Genomic DNA, 24797 nt, shown 5'->3' with positions numbered 1-24797 from the left:
ATACCCCATTAGAAATACCACAATTTAAAATTTAAAAGGACTGTCAGGAGGAATAAGAAAAAATTTACGGTTGAGCCAGGCCAGATAATTGAAAGAGGTGGGTCTTCAGCTGTACACGGAAGGAGCGGAGATCGGAAGTAATCCTGATGTCATGGGGGAGGTCATTCCACAGGGCTGGGCCCATCACAGAGAAGGCTCTGCTCCTGGGTGTCGCCCCCCGACACTGTTTAGCGGACGCACCCGAAGAAGTCCCTCTCTGTGTGAGCGGATTGGTCGTAGGGATGTATGGGGCAGGATGCAATCCTGCATGTAACTAGGTCCTGTGCCATGAAGCGCTTTAAAGATCATAATCAAAACCTTGAAACGCACTCGGTAGACTACAGGAAGCCAGTGCAGCTCGCGCAGGAGAGGTGTTACGGGGGAGTATCTAGTCCTCCCCATAATCACCCGCGCGGCCGCGTTCTGGACCAACTGCAGTCTCCGAGTGCATCTCAAGGGAAGCCCCATGTAGAGAGCATTGCAGTAGTCCAGGCGAGACGTCACCAGCGCATGGGTGACTGTGCGTAGGGCATCCCGGTCCAATAAGGGGCGCAATTGGCGCATCAGGCGAACCTGATGGAACGCCCCCCTTGCCACGGCTGTTACATGGTCATCCATGGACAGCCGGGCATCCAGGAGGACGCCCAAATTGTGCACCCGTTCTATGGGGGCCAGTTGCTCGCCCCCAATGGCCAGTGATGGAAGTAACTGGTTGAACCGGGAGGCCGGAAGCCACAGCCACTCCGTCTTGGAAGGGTTGAGTTTTAGTCGGTTGCCATCCATCCAGACCCGTACGGCCTCCAAACACCTCCAAACATCAAAGCACCTATAGGTTTTTCTGCACATTTCCTTATATAAACGCTTCTGAGTTCTATTTTTCTAACCTTTGTTTTTGTTTTTTGTTGTGCTCCCAAAGATATTGTGTAACTTCCTCCACTCCTGTATCATCTATTATCTATCTATCTATCTATCTATCTATCTATCTATCTATCTATCTATCTATCTATCTATCTATCTACCTACCTACCTACCTACCTACCTACCTACCTATCATCTATCTATCTATCTATCTATCTATCTATCTATCTATCTATCTATCTATCATCCATCCATCCATCCATCCATCCATCCATCCATCCATCCATCCATCATATCTCTCTCTCTCATCTCTCTCATCTCTCTCATCTCTCTGTGTATCTATCCATCTATCTATCTATTCATCATCTATCATCTATACATACATACACACACACACACACACACACACACACACACACACACACATATGTATATATTACAGTATCCATCGATCGATCGATCCATTGATCCATCGATCCATCCGTCATCTATCTATCTATCTATCTATCTATCTATCTATCTATCTATCTATCTATCTATCTATCTATCTATCAATGTATTGCTTCCTACCTATCATCTCTCTCTCTCTCCCTCCCTCCCTCCCTATCTATCATCTAATCTATCATTTATCTTACACAAGTACATACATATGTGGGCATATAAGTACATATATTTGGGCAAATTGTACATAAAGTCAGCTAAAATAGAAACAAACACAAAGGAAAAAAGAGGACCAGAACAATCTTCATGGTACATAATAACATAAAAAGCATTATTTGAAATCTTAAGTGGTTTTTGCGAATACGTTATAATCTAGAGTGAAAACATTTTGTTCAAGGCTGAGGTAGGTCTGGGATCAGCCGAGTGTCATTATGGACACATTTTCAATTCATTCGCAGTTCAGCTTGCTATAAAGCAGGGGAAAATATTATACCATTTCAGCAATAAGAAAACATCTTCAAGAGCAGCACAGAACTGTAAGAAATTGGATTAGAAGTATTGAGTGGAAGTTCAAAATCTTCAAAGACATGTTTTTTTCTCCCCATCAGACTCGAAGAATAAGCCTAATAATAAAAGATGTTATCAAATAAAATGGAGACTGATAGAATAAATAGAAAAGAGAACCTAATACAAACACACAGAGACACATGGATTCTTCTTTCAAAGCACTCTCCAGGTGTGCATATGTAGTTGCGTTGGCATGCTATATGCTTAAATACCATATAGAAGAACATTGATCTGCTAATATCTACAAGCATATTGCAATGGTATGTGGAAATGGCTTTGGGAAACAGGAGAAGGAGCAACATACCAAGCAACAGCCAGATAAGAAAGAGCTGAGCTCACAAAAAAGAAGAAAGGTATGGTGAATATGTCAGAAGAGACTCTCCCTGGGTTAAGGGATTGCCACAAAGAAGAGGAGGTCAGCCAGAGGTGGTATTCAGCAGGTTCTGACTAGTTCTGGAGAACCAGTAGCATAAATTTTGAGTAGTCTAGAGAACCAGAAAATACCATCTTTTGACTGTTCACACCTCCATCTATTCTCTGCCTCCCGAGTCCCAGCTGATTGGGAGGAAATGGGGATTTACAGTATCCTTCCCCTGCCATGCCCACCAAGCCATGCCCACAGAACCGGTAGTAAAAAAAAATTGAATCCCACCACTGAGATCATCTTATTATCCAAAGCACCTGAAGGTAGCACAAGTCATCAACATCATCATTTAACGACCCCGTAATCCCTTTCGGGGTGGTGTCTGGGCAAGCAAATGGAGCTAGCAGAGCGTTTAATGGCCAGATGCCTTTCCTATTGACAATGGCAGAGCTTTGTTCAGCGGATATATTCTCACTGTGCCCAGAGAGATAAATAGATCCTAGAGACCTAGGATCGAACTCACACCTCCTGATTGTGAGGCGAGAGCTCCACCTCTTGGCCACCGCACCACCCTGCTGAAGGTAGCACAAGAAGCAATGGATGGAAACTAATCAAGGAGAGAAGCAACCTAGAATTAAGGGGAAACATGCTGACAGTTACAACATTTAATCAGCAGAACAGCTTGCCTCTAGAAATTGTGAATGACAGAACAGAATAACAGAATTGGAAGGGACCTTGGAGGTCTTCTAGTCCAACCTCCTGGTCAGGCAGGAAAACCTACACCACTTCAGACAAATGGTTATCCAATCACTTCTTAAAAACTTGCAGTGTTGGAGCATTCACAACTTCTGGTAGAGGGCTTCCTGCCTGAGCAGAGGGTTGGATTAGAAGACTCCCAATGTCACATCCAATTCTCTTATCCTTTTCTGTTCTTGGATTGTAAAGGTGAGGACTTCTGGGTGTCTTTTTAATTTAATTTTAATTTAATTAGCACTTCTGGACCGCCCCCTCTCCCAAAAGGGACTCGGGGCGGTGTACAGTCCATATCAAAAACATCATACATAATAACAATTAAAAATTATTAAATGGATAAATACATAAATAAGAGGAGGATAAAATAGACAGAACTGTAATTGCTAAATAAATAATTTAAAATATACAAAGTTTTAAACCCCAGTGTCTTATAAAATTAAGTCCCCTAAAAAACCAGTAGGAAATATATATGCCAGGAGGTAGACGTTAAGAATTATGCCAGTCTTCTGCATCCATATTTTTCTATTTCTTCTTGCTTTGATGAGATCTACCAATTCTTGCCCTTGGAGAAATACCCCAAGCAAGAATTCTAATCAGTGACCCAAGTGCCATTTTAGTTTCTTCTGAATGTCGCCACTATAGTTTAGTTTGGGGCATTGAGTCATAAGTGAAGGTAAAGGTTGCCCTCGCACATATGTGCTACTCATTCTCTACTCTAGGGGGCGGTGCTCATCTCCATTTCAAAGCTGAAGACCCAGTGCTGTTCGAAGACGTCTCCATGGTCATGTGCCCGGCATGACTAAACATGGAAGGCGCACGGAACTCTGTTATCTTCCCACCAAAGGTGGTCCCAATTTTTCTATTTGCATTTTTACATGCTTTCGAACTGGTAGGTTGGCAGAAGCTGGGACAAGCAACTGGAGCTCACTCCTTTACATAGCGCTAGGGATTCGAACCGCTGAATTGCTGACCTTTCTGATCGACAAGCTCAGTGTCTTAGTCACTGAGCCACTGCGTATGAGTCATAGTTACATTAAATTTGGGACAGCTGTCATCCAAATTAGAATGGCCTTGATGTTTTTATTTTGGTCACAAAGAGCATTTTCTGTGGTAGGGGGCAGTGATGGATAAAATGATCTCATTACGGAATGGGGTTTAAAACCAATAAAGCTTATCCATAACATGGTCACAGAGCATTTGGGACTTCCTGAACCATTTTCATTACGACAAGGAGCGTCCTTCAAGCACAGAAGAATTCATTTCTTTAACTGTGGATGAATGTTAGATAAAGAGCTACATTCTCAAGTCACCGTCATAAATTACCACATGCGTTTCTCTCGTTCTGTTTTAAAATGTTTCTGTCTCAGGCCAGAGGGAATGTGAGCCATTGATTTGGCTTCAAACTGCCATTTTTACTAAATATGACTTTTGCTTCTTTTAGCAGGTGAGATGTTAGAGCTAAAGACCTATTATCACTGTGTAATCACCGTTTTCCATCAGCTGGTCAAACTGAGGACTGATCAATATTTTCAATAAGGAACAATTGGGTACAGAGCTTTGATCTAAAGAGGCATGCCTCTAACTAATAATAGAAACTCTACCTACCTACCTACCTACCTACCTACCTACCTACCTACCTACCTACCTATCTTCTTTCTTTCTTTCTTTCTTTCTTTTTCTTTCTTTCTATAATCTATCTATCTATCTTTCTATGTCATTTCTCTCTCTCTCTCTCCTACCTTTCTATCTTTCCATCCATCCTCCATCCATCCATCCATCCATCCATCCATTTAACCATTGAGTCAAGCAATGATTTGACTTACCTCTTCTTTGGATTGAAGACCATGGCTGAATTGAAGCAAAGAACAAATCGGGATTGGCAAAGTGGAAGATCGGTAGTTTGTAGAGCCTCATTCCCAAATAATCTTTTCAAGGTCCCGGATTGGTGGAAGTGCACAGCATTCTTCTCCCTACGTTAAACGGCAGTGACAACTTGAGTGACAAGAATGTTTCTCCTTGTTTATTTCATCAAAGTCTTACATCTTGCAGGGTGTTGAAATGTGACTGATATCTTGGTAAAATAGAACGGAAAGCAGCTGAGAACAACCATGAAAAATAAATGGTAACATATATCATACACAGAACTCATGCAACAACTCCACAAAACTTTTTTTTTAAAAAAAAACAGAGATGTTTTCTTCAAGGGGAAAGAAAATGCATCCATATTTTCTTCGTAATGGGAGTGCTCATACACAGGAAAGGCTCTTTTTCTTCTAAATCTGTTTTATGGAGTCTTTATCCCCCCCCTTTTTTATTTTTCCCTATCTTTATCAAATCATTGCTTTCATGGAAATAAAGGTGATGATATTGGAGGAAGAGGACGGGAGGGGGACAGTTTAAATAAAGCTTACAAAATAAATCACAGTGAAGTAGGGTGTTTCTCTCCACAAGGTGGATGACTCAGTAACAATTCATGCTTGGTGAATCTTACAAAGCATTTCATCTTTGAGGACAAGCTAAGTTCTGTGGGGAAGAGCAAACTCCGTCATCCTTCTTTTTGAAAGCATTCTCTCTCTCTCTCTCTCTCTCTCTCTCTCTCTCTCTCTCTCTCTCTCCCTCCCTCCCTCCCTCCCTCCCTCCCTCCCTCCCTCCCTCCCTTCTAAGTTAAAGGTCAGAGAGCAGCTCAGGTAAGCTATTGACATTGCAGGTAGTCTTCAACTTACAACCAGAGTTGGGTCCAGAATTCTATTCATGAATCACTGCAGTCATAAGTCAAAGCACCACATGACCAGACCCAACCTTTTCGACCATTTTTATGGCAGTTGTTAAATGAATCACACGGTCATAAGTCCACATCCACCCTTCCAAACGGGCTTTTTTTTTGCCATTAAACTACCTGTAATAATAGTGTCTTTCCAAGAATTCAGAATAGACTTCCTGTACACTGTTGCCTACATCCTACAAGATTAGTGAGTGTTCATATTTCCACATTACTGTACATCTTTGTGCTGGAAAAATATAGTTGCATGACCTAAGGATCACATAGAGGACATGAACTATGAAATGATGGCACTATGGTTGCTCATTCTCAAACGACCAATGCTGGAGCATGTAGGAGAGAGAAAAACAGGGTGTGGTTTCCTCTATTAAGGACATAATCAATCCATCAAAACTGTTGATTTATGCAGATAATGTTCCATCTTAGAATTCAGTAGTACCACCCTGGTGGGATTTCTTTCTAAATCTGTCATACATTATTTTGTACATGATAGCGACAGCAATAGCACTTAGATTTATATATCACTTTACAATGCTTTTGCAGCCCTCTCTAAGCGGTTTACAGAGTCAGCCTCTTGCCCCCAACCATCTGAGTCCTCATTTTACCCACCTCGGAAGGATGGAAGACTGAGTCAACTTTGAGCCTGGTGAGGTTTGATTTAAAAAATAGATTTGGTATCAATCAATCAATCAAAATAGAGCTGAAAGGGACCTTGGAGGTCTTCTAGTCCAACCCCCTGCTCAAGCAGGAGACTCTATACCATTTCAGCCCAGTCTCTTCTTTTAAAAATCCCAATGATGAAGCACCTACAACATAAGGAGGGAAACTGTTCCACTGATTAGTTATCCTCCCTGTTAGGAAGTTTCTCCTTAATTACATGTTGCTTCTCTTCTTGATTAGTTTCCATCCATTGTTTCTTGTCCTGCCTTTTGGTGTTTTGGAGAATAATATGACCCCCTCATTTTTGTGGCAGCCTCTCAAATACTGGAACACTGCTATCATGTCACCCCTAGTCCTTCTTTTCTCTACACTAGCCCAACCCAATTCCAGGCTAAGAAGAATCAGGCTAAGCTGATTCAAGAAAAATGTCTTCTGGACACAGGTGCACTGCCCAGGTACCAACCTTGTAAAGGCACTGTAGTTCAGTGTGCCTTTTAGAGCAGATGGCTGCATATTCACCCCACAAAATCTTCACTTTACAGACCCCAAGATAGATGGCTGGCAAGCGCCAATCCTACTTATAATGAATGCAACTCTTCTCCAATGATGATATCATTAGAGTAGAAGGCCACTTGATGCATTTTCTGAATTAAAACAAGAAGAAGGGGGAAAAAAACCAAGATGTCACAGCAAAATCTTTTGGCTCAGCCCTTCTAGATTGTTGCCAAAACACACATCATTCACATCTCCCAAGCCTCCACCTAACAGCAGAGCAAAAACACTGAAAATCTGGAGCCTGGAAGTAGAGAATGCTTATATATTCTTCTTTTTCGTCAAGACACACACACACACACACACACACACACACACACACACACCTCCCTGTGCATAGACGTGTGGCTTTTGGCATCTCATGTGCTATAGCAGTGCACAATGTCTTCAACTTGATTCATATCCCATTAGGCTTAATGGAGGCAGACGATGGACTATCTCGCCATAATTAATGGCCGCTTCAATGATAATCTAAACGTGTTCACCATCTGCATCTTTTTTTAAAAAAAATTTGCAAAGGTGATGAAATTTAATCGGCCTCCACAATGATGTAAATAATGCCAAGCAAAGCAAGACCTGTTTCTTTTTTCAGGGGGAGGGAAGGGAGGAAAAAGGGAGGCGGGAGAGGGGGGGAAAAAGCTATCAGCATCTTGCTCAGATTGTTGTCTTCTCATTAAAATACTGCTCAATAAATACAAACAAATCAGCCATAACAGAAAGAGAAAAGCCACTTGGTTTGCCTGAGGCATCACAGAGACCTTGTTTGCATTCCAAAAGTGCGATGTCTTAGCCCAGATTTTGGGTTTGCTTCTTTTCTTGGCAGGGAAATCACACTATTCCTTGCCATTATTCGGGCACCTCGGTTCTAATTCATCAAATCTTGTGTTACAAGGGAGAAGTTAACCCTTGTGGGCAAGATGGAAGCAATGCTTGTCTTGGGTAAAGCTTACCTCTTCGGCAGTCCTGGCTACTCCAAGGTTGCCATGTATGAGAAGACAAACTAATGAGGCTACCAACAGGATGCTCTCATCTACCCCATCTTCCCACTGTCTTTTTCCTTGGATGCTCTTCCAAAGAGTGGCATCCACAGGGCAGGTCAAATTAGAAGAATTAATCAATGGGACAATTTGCCTCCAGAAATTGTGGATGTTCCAACACTGGAGGTTTTTAAGAAGAGATTGGGCAACCATTAGTCTGAAATGGTAAAGGGTTTCCTGCCTGAGCAGGAAGTCCTAGAAGTCCTTCAAGGTCCCTTCCAACTCTTGTTATTCTGTTAAATATATGAATCTGACCAAAGCAGCATCAAATTACAAGTCCAACCCCCTTTTTTTCCATATGCATCATGTTATTGCATGCATGTCAGAAAGAGGTAGAGCATGGTGGTGCTTCCATCATTTTGGTCCAATACTATGGAAGTTCCAGAAGTTCATGTTTCTAAATAAAATCCAGCATTGCAGGCATTTGTATTCCTATTTTCAATTTGGGGGCCTATGATACCTGGATACATTACTGGAAATAATGATGATATTGGAATCTGCTGTACATTTAACTGCTGGTCAGCACCCCATTTTCAGCCTCTCTCAAGTTGAAACCTAGTGGCTACATGGACATATTTGTCTATGGTGTTTTCCTATTAATGATATCAACATGGTACAGTAGGTCACTGCATTCTGGGTTATTAGACAAAGATTCTCAGTCAACCAAGGGAAGTTGTCTGAAAGTTGAGTCATGGCAATGAGACTTATGGTCTTGTTAGTTAGTTAGTTAGTTTGTTAGTTAGAGTTAGTTAGAAGTTAGTGGCTCAGTGGCTAAGACGCTGAGCTTGTCATCCAGAAATGTTGGCAGTTCAGCGGTTCGAATCCCTAGCACTGCGTAACAGAGTGAGCTCCCATTACTTGTCCCAGATTCTGCCAACCTAGCAGTTTGAAAGTATGTAAAAATGCAAGTAGAAAAATAGGGACCACCTTTGGTGGGAAGGGAACAGCGTTCCATGTGCCTTCAACGTTTAATCATGCTAGCCACATGACACGGAGACGTCTTCGGACAGCGCTGGCTCTTCGGCTTTGAAATGGAGATGAGCACTGCCCTCTAGAGTTGGGGATGACTAGCTCATATCTGCGAGGGGAACCTTTACCTTGACCTTATTAGTTTGAGACATTTGGCTACTCATCCAAGCAGCTACATCAGTTAGAGCAAGTTAGTTAGGCACGGAGTATTGGAACGTATCAATCCTTCCCAAACCAACTTCCGGTGTTTCTTCACAATATGTGTTGCAATATGTTGATGAAGATTCTCAACCATCCAGGTAAAGTTGTTGGAAGGCCGCATTCTGGGATATTTTTCCAACTTCTCATTCTAAACCACAACTGTGAGAGCTCCTTTTAAATACTAACTGGACCGGGCACTGCTTAATTGACTGAAGATAAATCCAAAGTTAGCATGCCCTGTGTGAGAAAAACATGGATGTTGAAGGAAGCAAAACACATGCAATTAAATTGGGGGTGGGGGGGGGGAAAGTTAGCACAAGTGAAAATCCCAAGTAGAATAGAAAAGAATAGAATAACAGAGTTGGAAGGGACCTTAAAGGTCTTCTAATACAACCCCCTGCTTGGGCAGGAAACCCTATACCATTTCAGACAAATGGAGGCAAGCTGTTCCACTGATTAATTGTTTTAACTGTCAGGAAATTTCTCCTTAGTTCTAAGTTGCTTCTCTCCTTGATTAGTTTCCACCCATTGCTTCTTCTCTTGCCCTCAGGTGCTTTGAAGAATAGCTTGACTCCTTCTTCTTTGTATGTAGTATGTAGGGCTGGTCAATTGGCCCAATATGTGGAGATCTAGTTGTAGACTGGAAAAAGCAAAAAATAATGGATAAATGAATTTATTTCTAGGGCACCGTATCTCTTCGATCTGTATTCATATTCACATGAAGAGACATAAGCAATTTCCACATCAATCTGCATTTTTTTTTTACAAAATGCACACAAATATTTTTGCATTCCCTAAGACATACTTCATACAGAGTTTCTTCTATTATATTGTTCCCGCATGCAACTTTCTCTTAATATGCAATTTTTACATTGTCAGCTCTATCACAAAGTTACTGGAGTGGGGGGGAGGCCTTCAAAAGATGAATTCTTCTCCCATCTAGGTATTATTCCAGGAAGTTCAAATTAAGCTTTAAAAAAATGAACTCAATTTTTTTAAAAAAACCTCCCTTATGCCTACCTGTGATTTCCTCCTGAACCAGGAAATTAGAAATCCGCACGTCAAGCTCAACATTTCTTCAAGGACTAGCGGGAACAGCTCCTCCTGTATATATTTGCAGAACAATAAAATGTTTTGCCACAGGCGAGCCCCCTCCCACCTCCTCCTCCAAGCTTATGTTCCAGCATTTGACAAGGCAAACTAAGTAGGCTTCTGTTTGGTTAAACAAAGATGAAACATCTCCATGGATGTTGGTGGGGGGGCATACGCATACGCGCAGCACCGTAACCAAACTGTGAAATCAATTTCTGTAATAAGGAACCTGCTGTTACATTGAACAATTAGTTATTCTTGGAACATATGCTGGCAGATGATGCTTCTTGGACTGTCTGGAACCTATGAAGAATGCGCACTGGAGGGAGCTTACCTCGCTACAGTCAATGCTTATCGGAGCAGAACATTGCTGTTCCCCTGCAAATCGGAGCTTTTCTCCAGCCTTGTTTTATGACAGAAGTCTGAAGCAGGATTATAACAGCTCAGGCCCCAAAGATATATCAGGGTGATTGCAAATAAGACAGCTGCACGACTTTATTGGTATTAACCAGTGTGATTACATGCTATGATTTGTCTTCCAGCATTAGTTCATTTCTGCAACGACAATATCAACCTTTAAAACAACTTGGAGCTCATCTTTCATGAAGGAATTTCTATTACTACATTTACATGTTCCAGATCTTAAATGCTTCATGTAAGGACCTTATCCACGTGTGTCTCCAAAAGAAGGCCATGGAGATCTGACAAGGAAAGGGCTTCATCAGTGGTAGCCTTCCCCCAGTTGAGGAATGTCTTTCCTACAGGGACTTATTGCTATATACACCGTAGTCTTCCAACACTAAGTGAAGACCTCTTTGATTTCCCCAAGCATGAATGACCAACCTGTTGTAGGATGTGTGTGAGGAAGAGAGGGAGGGAGGAGGTAAGGAAGGAAGGAAGGAAGGAAGGAAGGAAGGAAGGAAGGAGAGGGAAGGAAAGAAGGAAAGAAGGAAAGGGAAGGAAGGAAGGAGAGGGAAGGAAGGAAGGAAGGAAGGAAGGAAGGAGAGGGAGGGAAGGAAGGAAAGGGGAGGGAGGAAGGAGAGGGAGGGAAGGGAGGGAGGGAGGAAGGAGGGAAGGAGAGGGAAGGGAGGAAGGGAGGAAGGAAGGAGAGGGAAGGAAGGAGAGGGAGAGCAGGAATGAAGGAAGGAGAAGTCAGGAAGGAAGGAGAGGGCAGGAAGAAAAGGAGAGAGGGAGGGAGGAAAGAAGATTTGCTATATACCTTTACTTTTTGAAGAGGTTCAACAAGCTTACACCCCATTGGGGCTTTTAAAAGATTATAGACTTTTTTTTTCTTAGTACTTCCTGAAATGGTTATCTGACCATCCAAGCACATTCAGTCATTCCAAGAAATGTTGGGAAAATAATCCAACCTTTAAAAACCCAGCATGCTCCAAATAACATAAGTGTAATCTATATTGTCATTGTACTTAAATACAACGAAATTGGTTTTAACCTCACTGGTGCAAAATTATAGCAGAAACGAAAAAAGAAAGAAAAAGAAAAAAAACCTAGCGTGTGTGTGGAGTGATTGTGGTTGTATTTAACAATCTGACAGCCCAAGGATAGAGACTATTTTTAAACCTATTTGTTCAGATGGCTATGCTTCGATGTCTTCTGCCCGATGGTAGAAGTGCGAAGAGACACTGACCAAGGTGTGAATCATCTCTGAGTATCTTCCTTACTCTGCTAAAGCAGCGAGATCTGGCGATGTCATCCAGTGGTGTCAGAGGGCAACCAATGGTTTCTTGTGCCAAATTGATCACTCTCTGTAGGGCCTTCCTGTCCGCAGCAGTTAAAGCAACACACCATACTGTTAACGCAATATGTGAGGACCCTTTCTATGGTGGACCGATGTTGTTCCACCTGATTTTTTTGCAGGACTCTAAGGAAATGAAGTCTCTATTGTGCCTTTCCAATCACCAGAGACGTGTTGATTTTCCACATGAGATCTTGACTAATAAGCACTCCCAAGAATTTAAAAGAGGAAACCCTCTCCACACAGCCCCCCTCGATATACAATGGGGCAGGCTCCTCTCTGTGCTTCCAGAAATCTAGCACCATCTCCTTTGTCTTACTAGTATTTAGTTATAGGTTGTTTCTTGAACATCACACAGATACCTTCTGGACTTCTTCCCTGTATGCTGATTCGTCCTCTCAAGTTATGAGACCCAGCACCGTTGTGTCGTCTGCAAACTTTATTATGATATTGGATGGATCAGAGGATATGCAGTCATATGTATACAGGGGGTACAGGTAGGGGCTGAGCACCCATCCCTGAAGGGAGCCTGTGGTGAGCTTCAGCGTGGAAGATGTAAAGGACTCAACCCTTACTTCCTGACTTACCGCCAGGAAGTGTTTGATCTATTCACAAGTGAGGGGAGGGAAATTCAGATCAGTCAACTTTTCAATGAGAATGCCTGGTAAAATGGTGTTAAAGGCCGAGCTATTGTCTATAAAAAGCATTCTGACATATTTCCCAGATTTCTCAAGGTGCCTCAATGCAATATGTAGAGCAGTGGTGATGGTGTCCCCTATCAACCTGTTGTTTCTATAAGCAAACTGGCGTTGATCAAAATTTGGTGGAAGACAGGACCTGAGGTATTGTAGGACCAGCCTCTCAAAGCACTTCATCACTATAGACGTCAGTGCAATGAGTCTACAGTCATTCAGGCTATTTATGGCTGCTTTCTTTGGAACTGGGATAATCGTGGCTGCTTTCAAGCATGATGAGACTCAGCCTGTTGCAGGGAGATGTTAAAAATCCTTGTCAGGACCCCTGTTAATTAGTCAGCACAGGTTTTTACCACTTTCCCCAACACCCCATCTGGACCTGCAGCTTTGTTGGGATTTACAGCCTTCAGCTCAGCTTTCACTTGATGTTCATCCAGGGTGAGTGGCTGGAGGTTAGAGGGCCTTTGGGATAGAGCCACATAGACTGATCTTTTGACCTCAAAGCAGGTGAAGAAGCTATTTAGCTCCTCTACTAGCAAGGCATTAGCATTGGCTATTTTTTTCCATATTGCCCTTATAGTTGGTTAGGTGTTGTAGCCCCTGCCACACCTGACTTGAGCTATTATCTTCCAGATGCTTCTCTACCTTTTGTTTGTATTTCTGTTTAGCTGCCTTAATGCCTCTTCTCAAGTTTGCCCTGGCTTCATTGTATTTGTCTTTGTTTCCTGCCTTGAAGGTGGAGTTTCGGACTCTCAGGAGTGATTGTACCTCTGCTGACATCCAGGGTTTACGATTACTGTAAACTCTGATGGGCTTATTCACTGTTACATTGTCTGTGCATGTTTTAATGTATGAGAGTGCAGTGTCAGTGAATTCTTGCAGCTCCAAATATTCCAACATACTCCACTCGGTACTCTCAAAGCAGCCCTGCAACTGGCAGAGTGCTCCCTCTGGCCAGATTTTGACAGTTTTCAAGACTGGCTGTATCCTTTTCCTAAGGGTGATATACTTTGGGCATAGTAGCAGAGAGATATGGTCAGACGTACCCAGATCTAAACATCTAAAGAAAGATAAAATAAATCAGTTGGCTTTTTGTTTTACAATGTGATGGCTATCTTCCTTTGTTCCCAGCACAAATATCTCCTCATAAACAATAGCTGACCTTAGCTTTCATAGCTACTATGGATTTAACCACAAATATCTCAATTTGTCTTCCAGAAGGATCTGCAGTTCAATTCCCTTAAAAACCAAATTTAACTAATTTTGTCCTGGACTACAGCTTAATTGCAATTTTGTTTATGATAAAAATTGACCAGAAATACAGACCACAATTGAAATATTCCAACAAGAACTGACTAGAAAATGGTGAGAGACGATGAAGTTAAAGGTAAAGGTAAAAGTTCCCCTTGCTGATATGTGCTAGTCATTCCCAACTCTAGGGGGCGGTGCTCATCTCTGTTTCAAAGCCGAAGAGCCAGCGCTGTCCGAAGACATCTCTGTGGTCATGTGGCCGGCATGACTAAATGCCGAAGGTGCATGGAAAACTGTTACCTTCCCACCAAAGGTGGTCCCTATTTTTCTACTTGCATTTTTACGTGCTTTCGAACTGCTAGGTTGGCAGAAGCTGGGACAAGTAATGGGAGCTCACTCCACTACGCGGCGCTAGGGATTTGAACCACCAAACTGCTGACCTTTCTGATCGACAAGCTCAGTGTCTTAGCTACTAAGCCACCACATCCCTACAATGAAGTTACAGACATGCAATAAGGCACTTGTTGAATTCCAGTTTGCTCTAAATTTCATCCTGTATCCTTCTGGTATAAAGATTCATCTTTCCAAAGAATATTCCCTAAGCAGCCAAATCGTTTGACGTATACCTTTAAATGAGCCCAAGAAGTAGTAGCATGTATTTTAGCCAATGACTGTAACGTTGTTTAAATATCGCCTACATGTAGCGAAAAAGCGACATCAGAGAATTAAAAGTTCCCCATGAATGCCCCTTTGCTGAAGGTAGACTTCTTTAAAATTTATTTTGAAAAGAGCAGTAAAATAAAGTTAGCATGGAAATAAAAGAAAATCCTTTCCGCTTGTCTGTTTTGGATTTTATGATCATAGGACAAAACATTTTTTAAATGATCAAGATACCAATAAATTAAACATTTCTCTATAGCGTTTAGTTAAAATGGGAACATCTGGAGCTGAGAATCAATTACCCAGAACTAGCAGCTTTGCTAATGAATATTAACTTTAAATTGTACTTCTTTCAAAGTGCCCCTCCCCTTCTCAAGACCCTTTCTTTGGGGACAGAGGGAAAGAGAGGAAGCTAAACATTTTAAAGTCCCATTAATTTTAAATGTGAGTTAATCAAACATATAAATTTCTTTAAGTGGAAATCCATGCGACTTAACATCTATACCTTTTTGCATTTATATTATCATTTTATGTGTTTTATCACACTAAACTCAAGAAAGCTAATGACTGGGCAAGCCACAGAGAAGGGATGCCAAATTCCATACATTTATAAACAGATTTACAGAAATGTAAGAATTGCATCTCTTAAAAGAGAGAACGATGCATAATGGGCTCAAAAGTAGGATAATTTAAACCTGGTCATTTGCGCCTGGAGTGAAAATTCTGGGTTGATTTGTTCACTGATCCTTTGTTAGTTGTCTGTGGTATTCTCAGGAGTTGTTGTTGCCCGCCAGTGGCCAGCAGAGCTGGTGGCAGATTCAGACAGTGAAGAGGTGGGGGGGGGCATGGAGCAGTCCTGGAGTCTGGGGAAGGCTCTGACAAGGGCTCTGCATCGGAGGCAGAAATGAGGCCAGGACCGTCTGACAGTTATCAGCTGCCTTTGGAGTCAGACATCAGTGAGGCAGATGAACAGCTGGAGCCTGTTCTCATTGTGTGCATGTGCAGAGTTGTCAGACGAAGGAAACAGCTAAGGAACAAGGGTTGACTTGGGAGTAAAGCCACAGGTGAACGATGAATGCCCCCTCCCATAGGGAATATAAGAGGAGCGAAAGGGGAGTGGAGTTTGCAGGAGACAATTAGTTCCTTCCTGCATTCTTGCCAAGTATTGTGGCATCTGAAAGATATCGGCCTGGCCACTCTCCAAGCCAGGTCATTGTGAATTATCTTGAACGACTGTGGGCTGGGACTTTGCTGGAGAGGAATTCACTGTAAATTAAATAAAATGGGTTTACCGGACGAGGGCTCAGTTTTGTGCTGCAGGGGAAGCCTAGGTCAAATCAAGACTCTTCTCCAATCCAGCCACCAGAAGTCAAGACCGCCTTGCAGGCACCTGGTCTGCACACATAGCTAAAGCTGCAAAGGAACATTTTTTCATCAATTTCTAGTTGAAAGTGGATATGGAAGCACCTGGGAGTCAATTAAGTCAGGAAATATAAGTTTTGCTAGCTACCACCGAAGAAGCACTGTGATATTACTACATCTGAGTTGGGGTTTTAGACAGTTCTTTTATATGTCTGTATGGTGCATTCTGGGACAAAAGACTTTTGACATAATGATTTAAGAAAAGGTCTTCCATGTATTTCGAACATTGAATAAGCTATCAGAAATATACTTTTCCCAAGGAAAGCAGAGTACCACCACTCTGATTCAGCCCTGAAGTGCACAATCGAAACCTCTATGGCTACGTTCAACAATTGCAAGCCGTAAGAGGTGGATAGACTCAATTAAAGTGGTGATGAGCACACTATTAGAAGACTTGAAAGACCAGGCTAAGGATAGATCACCACAGAGAAAATCCATGTGGTTGCTACAAGCTGAAAATGAATTGATGGCACATAATCAATGAACCCATCAGTGCAGATCATGAATATTATAAGATCAACTTTCGGTCTTTTGTTACCAAGGTATGGGGGATACTCTATGGCTCTGCAGATGTAGCTGAATGCTGTGATCAGCCCATATGGTCCCTGGCATTGGGAGATCTTAAGATTTGTACTTCAGAACATCCGGTTTGCCATCTTCTGTCAATAATAAACATGTTTGCTCTTAATCGACTGATTTATATTTATGCAAATTATTATTTTATTTATTGATTTTTCCTATTAAATTTATTATGGCTGTCGACTCCAATAGACTGGCTGGTGGGTGGTTTACAATATCCAAATAAACAATTCAAACACTTTAAAACATGAAATCTAAAGTAACCCAGACTAGAATAACTATAACTATAAATACCCGAAGGGCTCCATAAGCAAACGAAGCCCAGGCCTGAAAAGAGAGTCAGATCTGTTAAAATATTCATGACTGGGAGAGACATGGGAACAAGTCAGCCAATGAATAGGCATAGCAACTAAGTCAGCCAATGGGGGCTTAAACAGATCTGAGTGTGCAGAGAATTGAAACAGAAACTTAAGTAGTCTGCTGCTCTGAGAAGTAAACTAGAGTCTGTCTGGGCTTGTCTGTTAAAGTGAAACTAACTGCTTGTGTTTGCCTGTAATGCTCCTGCCTTGTGTTTACTTGGAAGAACCACCTGTTGGTATTGTACATTTATTCATTTATTCTTATATGTATATAAAGAAGTTAATGAATCCAGCTGAATCGGTTATCTGTGTGTGCTTTCTGGAAGTGATTTTCTGCAACAAACTCTGACAAGATCTTATGCCACAAGAATGGTCACCATCCTTATTTTAGAAGTTGACCAGGGTGAGTATAAGGGAGGGGTCAAACACATCATCAGTCTCGAGTCCCTTTGCGCCCACAGGAGATCTAAGTCCAGTCCACCTTGAATTCTGTTGACTCTTATCTACCCCCAATGTCCTTTAAACCTTTGTAGTTCAGATTCTTGTAGAGAACATTAGCATACAATAAACCTCCATTCATTTGTACTACCTGGATTCCTGATTCCCTGATTCCCTCTATTTCTGAGAGGTAGCTGTTCCAGAAGGTGGAGTAGTGACAGAGAAGGCCTGTTCCCTTAGTCCTACAAGATGACAATGTGTAATTTAGGGGGACTGAAGCACACCCATTCTCCCAAATATATCCAGCAGGTTAAAAAAAAAAACAATTGCAGATATGATTTGTTTGTTTTTCTTTATGTGCCTGCTCTTTATTAAACTTTTCAGGCTGCCTAGTTTTATTGTTAATGATGGGGAAGAGAAAAATCTCTCTCCCCCCCCCCGCCCATTCCACATGATTCATAATTTTATTAAGCCTCTATTAAGTGAGGTGTGAAGGCATGGACTAGCCTTACTAACATATTGTTCATCAAGGAAGCAGTCGCTGATATATCTAGGGTGTCATTTGTAATCATTATAAGTCTTTGAAATGAAAATAGCAAGATGAAGAGAGTCGGGTTATTAACTGCTGAGATTTAATACATTCTAATCTATCCCACTGAGCTAATAGACATTATATTTGGTACTTTCCTTTAATAATCAGAATTTCATCTGTTTCAGAATTGCAACATTCTGAAACTTTGCAAGATTTGTGCAGCATGTGCATTTAGTTGCTTTTCTGAAATCTTTGCTTTCTAGTGAAATTTGCTTTTCCATCTCATGAAAAGTAGAGTTTCGGGCATTGACCCTGGATTCTTTCATACCAATTTAAATATTTAAAATATTTATACATGCCTTCCCCCCCCCCCATGTTAAGCAACTCTGAATGGTTCACAAGTTCCACAAACGTACCACCTCCTTCCGTTCAGCTCCCCATCGGTGGTTACTATTGTTGACCAAACAGTTTTATGAATTATCCCAACTGTTTCAATCATGCTCTTTCCTATTTCCAATGAAATAGGGGGGAAAAAAAGAAATGAATAATGGTGGGGAGATATCTGGTGACTATTGTTAAGACTATTGAGTTCTGAAGCAAAAATCACACCACCACTGACATTTTGTCATTACTGACATTTTCCCATTACTTTCAAGCTGTTCTTAAATTCCTAAATTCTAATTGTGATCAGTTGTTATGTCTGCATAAGCTGGAGTGGGGGGGAAGAGTTGCACCCATGGAAATGGTCAAATAAGAGGTAACTTAGCCCACAGCAGGAATATGGGTGTGTCAAAGTTTCAAAAGGGACCCTCCCTATTTTGGGGGGCTGTTAAAAGCAACAGGGGAGAAATGTACTTTCAAACTTGCAAGATTCCGTTAATTTAACATTGCAATAGAATGAGAATTAGATCATCTGGGTGTGTTTCCTATCTGGACCACGTCATATGGCTGAGACTAATATATTAACTGAACAATTTCTGCATGTTTATAGACAAATTAGTCACCCTTGTCAAGCACCAGGAAAATCAGGAGGTTCAGGCAGGTCAAATAAGTATAAAGATTTATTGCAAACGTAAAGCTCTCTACAAAAATCTGAGCTACTAACAATCCAGAGAAATCATAGGTTCTACTTGTATTTCTGTGTCTCCAGGGAGACAATTGTTCTGAGCATAAAGGGAAGACAAGATTTGTTGATCCCAGAAAGAAGAAAAATAAGCAAAGAAAAATAAGCAAAAAAAAAAACAACAACCCTAAAATATAAGTGATGACAGTTATGTCCTCAATCTGCTGTCATCATTGGGTGAAGAATGTTTCGAAAGTAACCTTTTTTTGGCAACTTGAAAAAGATACATATTCATCCACCCACTCCCCATAAAATAAAAAGACAAAGAAAAGTTCCCAGAATAATGGGAAGATTCTTTGGATGGCTGTGGTAATTTATAAAGGTCCATTAAATAACAAATGCTCCTCCACAGTTGCTGAAGAACAGATCCAATATGTTCCAGCAATAGAGAAATGGCCTTTGAGGTCATCTTGACTCTTACATTATAGTACAAAGACACTGTCTAATTAGAGTACCTTGTGTGAATTGAATCTCGGCCATTTACACCAGCTGTGCAAAGACAACAAAGGAGAAGAAGAAGGAGGAGGATAGGATACGAATGCAATCCATGTTGCAAATATCAGATACATCTAGTAATATGATTTTGCTACCAGTTTTACTAGTGCTTTTGTTGATACTGTTGTTAAGATCAATCAATTCACAAATTGCTGGAACACCGTCCAATGTGTTCTTTTAGGATCAACTAGTTTTAAGTCCTTTTTGGAGGATTCTGAGTAGGTTGAGGGTTGGAGTGCTTAAGTGTAAAAACGATATGCTCAAGTGGAGGCTATTAGGGATAACAATATGCTGTGTGAATGTGGATAGACGCAGAGCCCACACCATTTGCTGGTATGTCAACTACTACCATAAACATTTGAATCTTGGCCTTTGAACTCTGGTGCTGGAGAAGACTCCTGTGAGTCCCTGGGACTGCAAGGCGGTCAAACTGGTCAGTCCTAGAGCTCATCAACCCTGACTGCTCTTTAGAAGGCCAGATCCTGAAAGTGAAACTCAAGTATTTTGGCCACCTAATGAGAAGGAAGGACTCCCTGGAGAAGAGCCAGGTGCTGGGAAAGATTAAGAGAAAAAGAAGAAGGGGATGACAGAGAATGAGGTGACTGGATGTCACTGAAGTGGTCAGTGTGGGCTTCAATAGACTGCAGAGGATGGTAGAGGACAGGAAGGCCTGGAGGAAAGTTGTCCATGGGGCTGCGATGGGTTAGACACAACTTTGCAACTAACAATAACCAGAAACATGAATGAAAAATGACTTATTTTTGGTCAACGATAAAGTCAAGAAGATGGTTTCATTCTCAGTCTATATTTTCATCTAGACATGGAAGAAGAAGAATCAGTTAGTTGCCATTTCTTATGGAAACATCTTTTTTCTTCTAATGACTGCCATGCACACCTAGATCCAAGGCTACAAAATGGTAATAGCAATGGCAATAGCCCTTAGGCTTATACACCGCTTCAAAGTGTTTTACAGTCCTCTTTAATCAGTTTACAGAGTCAACATATTGCCCCCAACAATCTGGGGTCTCCCTTTGCTGATGGATGGAACACTGAGTCACTCTTGAGCTGGTCAGGATCAAAGGAATCAAACTTTTGGCAGTAAGCAGAGTTAGCCTGCAATCCTACATTCTAACCACTGTGCCATCACAGCTCTTGGCGGTGGTTGTATGAAAGAGGCAAAACACTAATCAAGGTTGCCAAGAGGGCAAAATGAAACAAGACCCGAAAAGTCCGCTGTATATTTCTTGGCGTGGAATGTATTCTACCAATGGCTAGACAATAGAAACAGAAGTTAGAAAAGAGGAGATATAAAAAAGAAGACATGTTAATGTGGAGAGAATTTGATGATGAAGACGTTATGTACTATTGTAATTGTATTGATACATAGTGATATTATTAATAGTAGTGCGATGAATAATATAACAAATATGTGGATTTTGATTGTTTAAAACCCAGATCTCACACTATTTGGTGGAAGGGGAAAGTAATATAAATAAAATAAATAAAACATGGGGGGAACATTTGCTGTATGCTACCGCTATGGTCCATGAAAAATTTGGAAAAGTGTCTCCTAATCATTTTTCATCTCATTCTTGTTCTATGCCCACTCACCTCTTTTCTTTGTATGCTACACCTTCCTGGCCTAAAAATGGGAACAGTATTGCCTTTTAACACATTCTGGAATTGGCTCTGAGAGTCTTCCTGGCTAAGGACCAAGGCAAAAAATGCAAGCCAAAATTAAATTAATTATGAATTAATTATATTGATTAAATAAACTTTCCTGCCTTCAAGTGGAGGAACAGAACTGTGGGAGTCCATTTCCCAACAGCTTTAGCAAAGGATTAACCCGTACAACATCCTCAACAGCTCAATGTCACAAAATAAAATCTTTTTCTTTTTTTTACTGCCTGAAGTAGTACTGTTTTTCCTTTCCTGCCGGTTCTCATTCATTGTGATGAAACAGAATTGATTTTTGAAAGTTTTTCAGCAGAGAAGAGATTTTCAGAGATTCTTGGAGATTCTCTAGGGTGAAGCATGGCAGTGTGTGTCTCTCTCTCTCTCTCTGTGTGTGTGTGTGTGTGTGTTGGGGTGGGTATATTTCTTGACTTCCTCTACCAACGAGGCCGTCGAAGTGATGTCCCGGTGTGTGGAAGCCGCACGGATCTGGATGGATGACAACCGACTCAGGCTCAACCCTTCCAAGACGGAGTGGCTGTGGGTTCCGGCTCCCCGGTTCAACCAGATAATTCCATCTCTGGCCATTGGGGGCATTCAACTCGCCCCCGTGGAGCAGGCGCGCAATTTGGGCGTCCTCCTAGATGCCAGGCTGTCCATGGATGAACATGTGACAGCCGTGGCCAGGGGGGCGTTCCACCAGGTTCGCCTGGTGCGCCAATTGCGCCCCCTATTGGACCGGGACGCCCTATGCACAGTCACCCATGCGCTGGTGACGTCTCGCCTGGACTACTGTAACGCTCTCTACATGGGGCTTCCCTTGAAATGCACTCGGAGACTGCAGTTGGTCCAGAATGCGGCCGCGCGGGTGATTATGGGGAGTACCAAGTACTCCCATGTGACACCTCTCCTGCGCGAGCTGCACTGGCTTCCTGTGGTCTATCGAGTGCGTTTCAAGGTCTTGATTACGATCTTTAAAGCGCTCCATGGCTCAGGACCTAGTTACCTGCGGGATCGTATTCTGCCCCATACATCCCTACGACCCATCCGCTCGCACAGAGAGGGACTTCTCCAGGTGCCGTCCACCAGACAGTGCCATGGGGCGGTGCCTAGGAGCAGAGCCTTCTCTGTGGCGGGCCCAGCCCTGTGGAATGACCTCCCCCCGGATATTAGGACCACTACTGACCTCCGCTCCTTCCGTGTCAAGCTCAAGACCCACCTTTTCCAAATAGCTGGCCTGGCTCAACCATAACTTCGTATCGCTCCTGATGGGTTTTTTAATTTAGTAATTTTATTTAAGGGGATTTTAAATTGTGTTTTTAATTGTCTTTCACTTATAAGTCAACTCTCCTCCATGCACATATGTATATGTCTCTGTTCTTTTTGTATATATGTTTGTCTTATGTGTATTTTTATTTGTTTTGATTGTACGCCGCCCCGAGTCCTTCGGGAGAGGGTTGCGGCTAATCAAATAATAATAATAATAATAATAATAATAATAATAATAATAATAATAATAATAATAATAATAATAATAATAATTATTATTATTATTATTATTACTTCTATCCAATATCAAAAGGACAATGTCCACTTATAGCATTCTACTCTAAGTGTTTCTTGGTGGTGCTCCTTCTCACGCTGATAAAGAGGTCTTGTCCTGGAGAAATGTATCCATCAAACTTTTATTAGATTATAAGAATATAAAATACAAAGATATATAAAATTAATGGGAAAGCAGAGGAGGAAAAACCAGTTGCAATGTTTGGCTGTGAAAGTTGGACCATAAGAAAGGCCAAGTGTCAAAGAATTGAGGCCTTTGAATTATGGCGCTGGAGAAGACTCCTGCGAGTCCTTTGGACTGCATGGCGATCAAGCCTAGATAAGATCAACCCTGACTGCTCTTTAGAAGGCCAGATTCTGAAGATGAGACCCAAATGCTTTGGACACCTAATGAGAAGGAAGGACTCACTGGAGAAGAGCCGAATGCTGGGAAAGATTGAGGGCAAGAGAAGAAGGGGATGACAGAGAATGAGGTGGCTAGAGGGAGTCACCGAAGCAATCAGCATGAGCTTAAATGGATTCCAGAGGATGTTAGAGGACAGGAAGGCCTGAAGGAATGTTGTCCATGGGGTTATGATGGGTTGGACATGACTTCACAACTAACAACATGAGGAGGAGAAAAGGGGAAAGTAGAGAGGGGTAGAGAGAGAAAAAGAACAAGAAGCATTGACTTCCAACTGTTTTTAGCAAAGTAGAAGACAATAACATTACAACCTCAACTTTTAACTTTCACATAATAACGTGTATTACCGTCCTCAAGAAATTAAGAATTTCTTTTCCTGGCGAAATGTTCTAGCCAATGTTTCTATCTATCAGAGATTAGACCATGTATGCTTAACTCTATTCTGCATGCTATTGGTCAATGGATTAGGTGTGCATATATTTATAGATGAATGAAGGACACATTACCAAAGACACATTACCATCTTCTCTTAATTATCCAAGGATGCTCAAGAATTTCTTTTTTTTTTAAAAAAAAAAAGCATTCTGCTCCCGGGGTGGAGGACAGAGTAAAGCTTTCTGAATCTTTTGTACTTCTATGGTCCCGTGACTGCTCTTTAGAAGAGCAAAGGATGCATAATTATGAGCATAATTAGCCCATCATCAAGAAAACTCTCTATTATGTGCCCATCTGAAGACGTTAAAAATCAAACAATATATTAACTCAGACTTGCACCATCTCAACCTTGCACCAACTGTTCAAAATATTCTCTCTCCATAGAATTTTAGCCAATGCTGATCTCAAGCTAGTATACCAAAGGTCTCTCCCCCCCCCCTCACTCACTCAAACAAACAAGGGGGGAAAATCAGAGAGAAATAATTACTCTGTTTTCTTTTAGTACACAGCTGTTGTTATTACCATGCATGATATATGTGGAATCTGGAGCAATTTTTCTTAAGTCTGTGAACCGTGATTGCTGATTTCCCTTGCTGCCCATAGAGCTTCAGTGTGTAATAAAAAAAAATCATTTTTGAAAAAGGAAAGGCGGAAAGCATTTTGACATTTCTCTGTGGGTGCGATTTCAAATGCTCTGAATGGGTGACAACAGGGACAAAAGAAATTGGAAGACAGTTCTGGTCCTATGCCCAGATCTTCTGCCATCCAAGAGAAGGGAATTGCAGTTGTTTTGGAAAACTGCCTTGCACATGTAACTCAATGCTCAATATTCAAGAGGGCCAACTTTCCCTAGCTTTTAAGTCTAGAAAAAGTGTCCTAAGCAATGCCTACCAAAGGTCCTGGGACCATAAGCAGCCTTCAAATCTTTGTACATGACCGTTTCTATAGGTATCTGAACCACAGTGGTGGAGGTATAGGAAGGCAGTACTGCAGGCTACTTCTGCTGATTGCCGGCTGCCTGCAATTTGGCAGTTCAACTCTCACCAGGCTCAAGGTTGACACAGCATTCCATCCTTCTGAGATGGTAAAATGAACACACA

At 41.7% G+C, this 24797-nt stretch overlaps 1 long non-coding RNA gene across 1 annotated transcript in view; it reads right to left on the bottom strand.

The window, feature by feature from the left end:
* Nucleotides 1-4850: 4850 nt before the first annotated feature.
* The window catches only part of LOC309398191, a 188813-nt gene continuing 168866 nt past the window's right edge, over nucleotides 4851-24797 (bottom strand). Inside the window, exon 5 of the long non-coding RNA XR_014176365.1 lies at nucleotides 4851-4992. This is a non-coding gene — a long non-coding RNA (uncharacterized lncRNA). The remainder of the gene's footprint in view (nucleotides 4993-24797) is intronic.

The sequence above is a fragment of the Natrix helvetica genome (genome assembly GCF_964273705.1).
Source record: "Natrix helvetica genome assembly, chromosome: 12".
Lineage (NCBI taxonomy): Eukaryota > Metazoa > Chordata > Lepidosauria > Squamata > Natricidae > Natrix > Natrix helvetica.
Note: the sequence above shows the minus strand (reverse complement) of the source record. Positions and strands in the feature narration are given on the sequence as shown.